The 9,528-nt window shown below is 46.6% G+C and overlaps 1 non-coding gene and 1 pseudogene across 1 annotated transcript; both read right to left on the minus strand.

The window, feature by feature from the left end:
- Positions 1 to 1,067: 1,067 nt before the first annotated feature.
- Positions 1,068 to 2,863, minus strand: LOC109747036 (uncharacterized; annotated as a pseudogene).
- Positions 2,864 to 3,423: 560 nt separating this feature from the next.
- TRNAE-CUC (transfer RNA glutamic acid (anticodon CUC)) lies at positions 3,424 to 3,496 on the minus strand. The gene has a single exon. It is a non-coding gene; the product is annotated as a tRNA-Glu (tRNA).
- Positions 3,497 to 9,528: the final 6,032 nt, after the last annotated feature.

Below are 9,528 nucleotides of genomic sequence, written 5' to 3' on the forward strand. Positions count from 1 at the left end.
CATACGTTGTTCCCTTTGTCATCGGTATGTTACTTGCCCGAGATTCGATCGTCGGTATCTCAATACCTAGTTCAATTTCGTTACCGGCAAGTCTCTTTACTCGTTCCGTAATACATCATCCTGCAACTAACTCATTAGTTACAATGTTTGCAAGGCTTATAGTGATGTGCATTACTGAGTGGGCCCAGAGATACCTCTCCGACAATCGGAGTGACAAATCCTAATCTCGAAATACGCCAACCCAACAAGTACCTTCGGAGAGACCTGTAGAGCACCTTTATAATCACCCAGTTACGTTGTGACGTTTGGTAGCACAAAAAGTGTTCCTCCGGTAAACGGGAGTTGCATAATCTCATAGTCATAGGAACATGTATAAGTCATGAAGAAAGCAATAGCAGAATACTAAACGATCAAGAAGCTAACGGACTGGGTCAAGTTAATCACATCATTCTCCTAATGATGTGATCCCGTTAATCAAATGATAACTCATGTCTATGGCTAGGAAACATAACCATCTTTGATCAACGAGCTAGTCAAATAGAGGCATACTAGTGACACTCTGTTTGTCTATGTATTCACACAAGTATTATGTTTTCGGTTAATACATTTCTAGCATGAATAATAAACATTTATTATGAAATAAGGAAATAAATAATAACTTTATTATTGCCTCTAGGGCATATTTCCTTCAATCCGCTGCCACCAAAACAAGCCTCCACATCATGATCTAGGAGGAGCCACCACCGAAGCACCACCAGCGCCAGGATTCCCGCTGCCTCGCTCCACATAGTTGACACGACCATGGAGAAATGCCATCACCACCGCAACATCGCTCGTCGAAGAGCAGACCATGCAGCCCACCTTCTAGGGCCGCCGCCCTGGCATCTAAGATCTCGCAACCCTCGACCCCTGCCATGCCGTCGGACATCACCCACTGGAGAATCGAGTGGCACCCCAAACCCAAGACAAAGAGCAGATCAGGGTATGGAAGTAGCCACCCCACCCCCCAAAATCCAATCCCCCTTAGATCTGGGCGATGGGCTGCTCTGTCACAGGAGAGGCGCGGACGAACCGTTGTTTCGCAGCTTATTTATTTATTACCGAATCTTACACACATGTTTTTTTCTTGCTCTTCTTTCGCTCAATATTTTTCTCCCATAGGCTGTTGAAATTTCGAGATATTTTTCTTTAAAGTTTTCATTATTGTGTATATATGGATGGACTATGTATCGGAATTCCATTCTTGAAGTTGTACTCCATGTTTTTATAATATATAAGCAATAAACACACAATTGTCCTATATAAAGCCCTTCCTTCCATCGTAAACAACATTAGTTGTCAGATCATTTATATAGATTGCTAAGAATTTGGAAGAAGGCCACATCAAAACCGGGTTCGGATTGCAAAGGGTAGAAAATCGAACGGTTTTAGGAGTTCAGGGGAGGTTTATTTGGCGGGTTTCAGGAGTTTAGAGGAGGTAATTTGTCCTTTTTCAAAGTTCGGGGTTGCAATATGATCTTCTTGGTAAGTTCAGGGGAGTAAAATTCACTTTACCAACCTGTGGTTGGATGGTTAGAGGGACATCGGTATCCCCAGCTCGACAAGGTTAAAGTCCTAATGCTCCCGTTACTTCTGGATTTTTTTCAGGAATTTCGCCGATGCGCTTTCAGTGGGAGGACACGTTCCCGTCGACGACGGGGCGTCTACGGTGAGTTCGTATATCGGCTCGGTCTCGGTCTCTATGGGTCGTCTACGGGGCATTTACGGGGCGTCTACGGTAAATCTCAAGTTGATATGTCGGCTCGGTTTCTCGAATGTGCTCATAGTATATATGAGTGTTTTGCGTCTGTACTGTATTTCAAAAGAAATGTTCAAGGGGGTAATGTCCACTTTACCCTTTACACATTGCCCGTGTTCATTGCTCGCTCCCTTGTGAACTCTGCTCGTCTTTTCGTTCGAAGGATTTGTCTGATACCCGAAATGCAAACCACGCAAATTGATGCACAACGAACGAACAGAAGTCCTCGACATGGAGACAGCGCGATTGCATATTCGCATTGCATGCTTGCGTTGTTACAAATTTACAATGTGTACGTGGATGCCGCATGTTTATTTCTCCTCGATCCCCGCGCCTCCGTCGCGCTGACCTCGTCCCGGCCGTCGAAGTAGTCCTCCCTGACGTTGCCGACGAGCATGAGGCATACGAGCCAGAAGAGCGAGGCGTCAGAGGTTGAGGAACGCGGCGGCGCCGAGCAGCCCGGTCTCGGCCGTCGGGCACGCGTACCCGAGGTCGCGGTGCACGTTCCGGACGTGGGCCTCCGTCGCCGTCGCCCACGTCGTCATCCCTATCCCGGCCACCGTAACGCCGCTAGAAAAAAATGAAAAAAAATATCATATTGCCGGTGTAATTACGTTACGACGGTACGACGCGCTGCTTGGTGGATTTGATTCATTACATGGCGAGATGGAAGAAGACGTGGAGCATGGTGTAGTCGAAGAGGGCCTTCCTGGGGATGGACCTGCCGTCGTAGGGGAAGAAGACGGAGACGGCGCCGATCCCGGCGCAGCACGCGGCGACGAGCGCGGAGAGGGCCCCCAGCGCCGCCACCGTCGCGTCCGGCGGGAACCGGCAGACGATCACGTCCGCGCCTCTGATTGGCGTCCCGTACGGCGGCTGCGATCGAAACTCGAAAGCTACATGGATCATTTGCATGCACGCAATCGCGGTGTCGTAGCAATGGGACCTTTGGTGCTAGCTCTGGCTAATTACGTTCTTGAGCTCGGCGACGACGGCGAGGACGAAGGAGAGCACCCCGAGGAACGCGGTGGCCGCGCGGAACCGCGTGCTCTGCCTCAGAGCCATGGCATCGACCGACCGACCGATCGACCAATCGATCAATTTCTTCCTACTAATCGATACAGTATCTCGCCACCCTGTGTCAATCGGAGCGCCTGAGGACCAACCCAAACCAGGCTGAGATCGACATAATACATCACCGGCGACGCGGATTCGTGTTTCTTTGACGCCATTGCCATGCATTTGGGTCGCAGACCAGGATCGAACAATCAACAAGGCGCATTTTCGCAGGTATCAAGCGGGTGCAGGGGGGAGTTTTCGCGTGGGAATCCGGAGATGCCCGTGTAAGGATGAATGAAGGGAAGAGCATGTATCAATCAATCGTGAAATCGAGATACCTGTGGGAGGCGTCCAACTGAGCGGGTGAATTGCCGGCAGCGAAGCCGACCAATAAATAGGCGAGGATTGGGATGCGAGGCGGCAGGGAGGGCCAGTGCATACCGTGCAGTCTTGCTTCCGGCAGAAACTCTTGACGATTGTAAAACAAAAAAAAATGTCTTCAGTGCTGTTGATTTTCGACGTTGTAAGATGGCGCACCAGCGTAAGAAAAAGCCACAAAAAAGAAATTCCGTCGCCGGGACTTGAACCCGGGTCTCTCGGGTGAGAGCCGAGTATCCTAACCACCTAGACTACGACGGATTGTGTTAGAGTGGAGGCGCATAGCTTTATTACCCGTACATATTCCTGTCCCGAACGCAGAATATAGTTGATGAGTAAACACAACCAAACAGCACCCAGGACTTCTACTAGCTATATATCGTCCGGTCTATGTGATTTAAGGCTAGTTCTTTCCGGGTACTTTGAGATAAGTTTCTTCACAATGAAGTGCATAAAAAAAGTGTTGATGCTTCTTTGGTGTGCATGTTGCAGGTTGACTTAAGACCACACTTGTCAACCAAATGGTTGTGTAGTAGTCAAAACATATGGTTCATCGCATTGCAGTCTGAATAACAAATAGTTCACCACAACAATAATAATCGAACCAGATAATTCATAGCAACAATAAAAGTTCAAAGCAAATAGTTCATGACAACAATGCGAGTTGACATCAAATAGTTTATGACACTAACACGAGTTGACAACAAATAGTCCATCCAACACTACAGATGCCCGAAGAAAACAATTGGTTCAAAGCAAATAACACATCTAAGTTGCTCGCTAGTTATTCTTCGTCACCTCCCACGTCTTCTAAGCCACTCGAGCCTCACAGCAGCACCATCCCCCTCTAAACAACAGAATACATCACAATATTCCTTTTTCATGAAAAGTTGTGAAGCATAGAAATGCTCATCACCACCAGGCACACCTCCATCTGCAATCACCATGGCAAGTAAAGAATTCCAATCTTAGCCACAACTAACACAAATCAGATCCCACAGTCACAGCCGGATCGGGGCGGCCGGGCTAGGAATTGAGTCGGTGGCGGCGATGGCTGTAGGTTGAGCAGGGCTGTGAGGAGGAGGTGAGCTATGGTTGAGCTCGGGCTGAGGCGCTGCGAGTACAGGGCGGAGGAGCCGTGCAGGAATGGCAAAGGAGCGGCGAGAGGTATGGAGCCACGGTCGGGATGTGGGGGAGCGGCGGCGGCGTTGTGTCTGTGAAGAAACCTAGCGAAGTAGGGGAAATATTAGGTGCTCCCCATGCTCCAATTTCAAAACATCAATTTTAAATATTTCAAAAGTTATGAAAGAAATTGCAAGTTGATATGTCTCCGTCGTATCTATAATTTTTGATTGTTCCATGCCAATATTATACAACTTTCATATACTTTTGGCAAATTTTATACTATTTTTGGGACTAACATATTGATCCAGTGCCCAGTGCCAGTTCCTGTTTGTTGCATGTTTTATGTTTCGCAGAAACCCATATCAAACGGAATCCAAACAAAATAAAAACGGTTGGAGAATATATTTGGAATATTTGGGAAATATGGGAGGAAGAATCAACGCGAGACGGTGCCCGAGGTGGCCACGAGGCAGGGGGGCGCGCCTGCCCCCCTGGGCGCGCGCCCTTGACCCTCGTGGGCCCCTCGTAAGGCGATTGCTGCTCTTCTTTGGCCGCAAGAAAGCAATTTTTTGAAAAAAAATCTTGGCAAAGGTTTCAATCCAATCGGAGTTACAGATCTCCGGATATATAAGAAACGACGAAAGGGCAGAATACCAGAGCGCAGAAACATAGAGAGACAGAGAGACATATCCAATCTCGAAGGGGCTCTCGCCCCTCCCATGCCATGGAGGCCAAGGACAAGAGGGGAAACCCTTCTCCCATCTAGGGAGGAGGTCAAAGAAGAAGAAGAAGAAGGGGCCCCCTCTCCCCCTCTCTTCCGGTGGCACCGGAACACCGCCGTGGCCATCATTATCATCACCGCGATCTTCACCAACACCTCCGCCATCTTCACCAACATCTTCATCACCTCCCCCCCTCTATCTACAGCGGTCCACTCTCCCGTAACCCGCTGTACCCCCTACTTGAACATGGTGCTTTATGCTTCATATTATTATCCAATGATGTGTTGCCATCCTATGATGTCTGAGTAGATTTTCGTTGTCCTATCGGTGGTTCATGAATTGCTATGATTGATTTAATTTTCTTGTGGTTATGTTGTTGTCCTTTGGTGCCCATCATATGAGCGCGCACGTGGATCACACCATAGGGTTAGTTGTATGTTGATAGGACTATGTATTGGAGGGCAAGAGTGACAGAAGCTTCTACCTAGCATAGAAATTGATGCATACGGGATTGAAGGGGGACCAATATATCTTAATGCTATGGTTGGGTTTTACCTTAGTGAACATTAGTAGTTGCGGACGCTTGCTAATAGTTCCAATCATAAGTGCATAGAATTCCAGGTCAGGGATGACATGCTAGCAGTGGCCTCTCCCACATAAAACTTGCTATCGGTCTAGTAAAGTAGTCAATTGCTTAGGGACAATTTCGCAACTCCTACCACCACTTTTCCACACTCGCTATATTTACTTTATTGTGTCTTTATCTAAACAGCCCCTAGCTTTTATTTACGCGCTCTTTATTATCTTGCAAACTTATCCAACATAACCTACAAAGTACTTCTAGTTTTATACTTGTTCTAGGTAAAGCGAACGTTAAGCGTGCGTAGAGTTGTATCGGTGGTCGATAGAACTTGAGGGAATATTTGTTCTACCTTTAGCTCCTCGTTGGGTTCGACACTCTTACTTATCGAAAGAGGCTACAATTGATCCCCTATACTTGTGGGTTATCACAAGTGTTCACAAGGAATGTGACTACAACATCTAAAAGTTTCAAGTCCAAACTTCGAATGCACATTGAGAAAAAAGTGAAATCTAGCATGAACAGTGGTATCAGAGCTTGGGTGTTCCCCTCTCTTTGCTATACTTCTCCTAGATAGATCTTGGATGTTCATAGGATTTTTTTTATTTTCATACTTCGTTCCTCCAACAGTGGTATCAGAGCTAGGTCTATGCGTAGATGTATATGCACGAGTAGAACACAAAGAGTTATGGGCGCTGATGCTCACATTGCTTACCTCTCCTGTCTTATTTGGATTCGGCGGTATTACGGGATGAAGCGGCTCGGACCAACTTTACATGTCCTCGCACATGAGATTGGTTTCACCGACTAACATGCAACTTGTTTTGCATAAGGTGGCTAGCGGGTGTTTGTCTCTCCTACTTTAGTTGAATCTAATTTTACGAAGACGGTCCTTGTAGAAGGTTAAAAGGCGACTTGATTATCACCGTTGTGGCTTTGCATAGATATGAACGGTTCTTGCTAGTTGCCCATAGCAACCACGTAAAATTTGCAACAACAAAGTAGATGATGTCTAACTTGTTTTACAGGGCATGTTGTGATGTGGTATGGTCAAAAACGTGATGTGATATATGTTGATGTATGAGACGGTCATGTTTTGTAATAGGTTCACGACTTGCATGTCGATGAGTTCGGCAACCGCCAGGAGCCATAGGGTTGTCTTTAATTTATTAATCGACATGTAATTGCTTTACTTTACCGCTATGCGTTAGCAATAGTTGTAGAAGCAATAGTTGGTGAGACGACCACGTGAAAACACGATGATGGAGATCATGGTGTCATGCCGGTGATGATGGAGATCATGCCAGTGCTTTGGAGATGGAGATCAAAGGCACGAGATGATAACGGCCATATCATGTCACATATTGATTGCATGTGATGTTTATCTTTTTATGCATCTTATTTTTTTTAGGACGACGGTAGCATTATAAGATGATCCCTTCACTTAATTTCAAGAAATTATGTTCTCCCTAATTATGCACGTTAAAAAAGTTTGTTGTTTCGAAGCACCTCGTGATGCTCGGGTGTGATAGACTCTACGTTCGCATACAACGGGTGTAAGCCAGTTTTACACATGCAGAATACTTGGGGTTAAACATGACGAGCATAACATGTACAGACATGGCCTCGGAACACAGGAGACCAAAAGGTCGAACATGAGTCATATAATAGATATGATCAACATGGAGATGTTCATCCTTCATGACTACCCCATCTTGCGTGATGATCGGACATGGGTTAGTTGATTTGGATCATGTATCACTTAGACAACTGAGGGATGTTGATTTAAGTGGGAGTTCATTAGTAATTTGATTAACTGAACTAATTATCATGAACTTAGTCTTAATTATCTTTGCAAAATTTGTGTTGTGGACCAATGGCCCGCGCTGTAGTTCCCCTGAATTTTAATGCGTTCCTAGAGAAAGCTAAGTTGAAAGATGATGGAAGCAACTATGCGGACTGGGTCTGTAACTTGAGGATTATCCTCATTGCTACATAGAAGGCTTATGTCCTTGATGCATCGCTAGGTGCCGCACCCCCTCTAGCATCGTCTGTGGATATTGTGAACATCTGGCAGGCACGTTCTGATGACTACTCGATAGTTCAGTACGCCATGCTTCACGGCTTAGAACCGGGGCTCCAAAGTCATTTTGAGCACCATGGAGCATATGAGATGTTCCAGGAGCTGACATTGGTATTTCAAGCTCATGCCCGGGTTGAGAGGTATGACACCTCCGACATGTTCTTTAGCTGCAAGATGGAGGAGGACAGTTCTGTTAGTGAGCATATACTCAGAACGTCTGGGTTTCACAACCGCTTGACTCAGTTGGGAGTTAATCTTCCAGATGACACGGTCATTGACAGATTTCTCCAGTCACTGCCACCAAGATATAAGGGCTTTGTGGTGAACTATAATATGCAAAAGGGATGGAGAAAACGATTCCCGACCTCTTCGCGAAGCTTAAGGCCACTAAGGTAGAAATCAAGAAGAGGCATCAAGTATTGATGGTTAGAAAGACCACTAGTTTCAAGAATGGCAAGGGAAGAAAGGGAACTTCAAAAAGAATGGCAAGACAGTTGCCGCTCCCATGAAGAAACCCAAGGCTAGACCCAAACCTGAGATTGAGTGCTTCTACTGCAAGGGGAATGGTCACTGGGAGCGGAACTGCCCCAAGTACTTGGCAGATAAGAAGGCTGGCAACATCAATAGAGGTATATTTGACATATATGTTATTGATGTGTACGTTACTAGTGCTCGTAATAGCTCCTGGGTATTTGATACTGGTTCAGTTACTAATATTTGTAACTCGAAACAGGAGCTACGGAATAAACCAAGACTGGCTAAGGACGAGGTGACGAAGAGCGTCGAAAATGGTTCCAAGGTTGATGTGATCGCCGTCAAAATGCTACCTCTACATCTACCTTCGGGATTAGTTTTAAACCTAAATGATTGTTATTTGGGATTTTTACATCTGTGCCCCTGGTTCCTTAGCTCTACTCATTCATCCCGGCGCTCTTAACTTTTGCTCAATTTTCCCCACTCCCTTGCCAGAAACCCTCATAACTGGGCACAACGGACATTGCCGTCGGGTCAAAGGCTTGACCGTTAACTCTGACTAGTGGGGCCATGCTGGACTGTGTCATCCATTCGAGCTGACAAGTGGGGCCGCGTTGGGTGGTGTCGCTGTTGGATCGTTGGGCCGTCCCTTGCATTAAACATCTGCGCGCGCCGCCAGGACAGAAGCCTGCTATGCATGCACCCAGCAAACCCTGCTTGCATGCGTCGATCGAGCCTGCATGCGCCGATGCCACGATCCCACGATGCGCCGACCGAGCTTGCATGCGCCGACCGAGCCTGCATGCCCCGATGCTTCCGCCATGATGCACTGACCGAGTAGCTTTCTTGCACGCCAGCCGCCACGGATGCAGCGACGGTCACTGCCACTGGTTCCTCTCATCTAGCTAGGTGGCTACATATTTGTGGTTTGTGTAAAAAAAGAGCCACTCCCTTGCTTAGTTGTACTCATTCATCCCTACTAACACTAACAAGGGAATCCTACTAACAAGCCGAGCTCTCTAAGAAAATAATCAACAAATATGCAGTCCCAATATGTAGATAGGGCCAACAAGCCCATAGCACGATCACATAGCTCAAGCTAGGAAGAACTTAATAATAGAATAGATAGAAAACTTAATAATAGAATTTAAGAAAAGGGCCAACAAGCGCAAAGCAACTCCAACATAGTTCAATTACAACTTAACATAAAATACACTGAAAAAAGATAGAGGGTTTAGAACCCTAGCCGCCGCCTTCTCCACCTCGCTCCTCCTCCGGGCGCCCTTTTCACTGCTCCTCCAGGGCATTG

This window comes from Aegilops tauschii, chromosome 1, assembly GCF_002575655.3.
Source record: "Aegilops tauschii subsp. strangulata cultivar AL8/78 chromosome 1, Aet v6.0, whole genome shotgun sequence".
NCBI classification, from domain to species: domain Eukaryota; kingdom Viridiplantae; phylum Streptophyta; class Magnoliopsida; order Poales; family Poaceae; genus Aegilops; species Aegilops tauschii.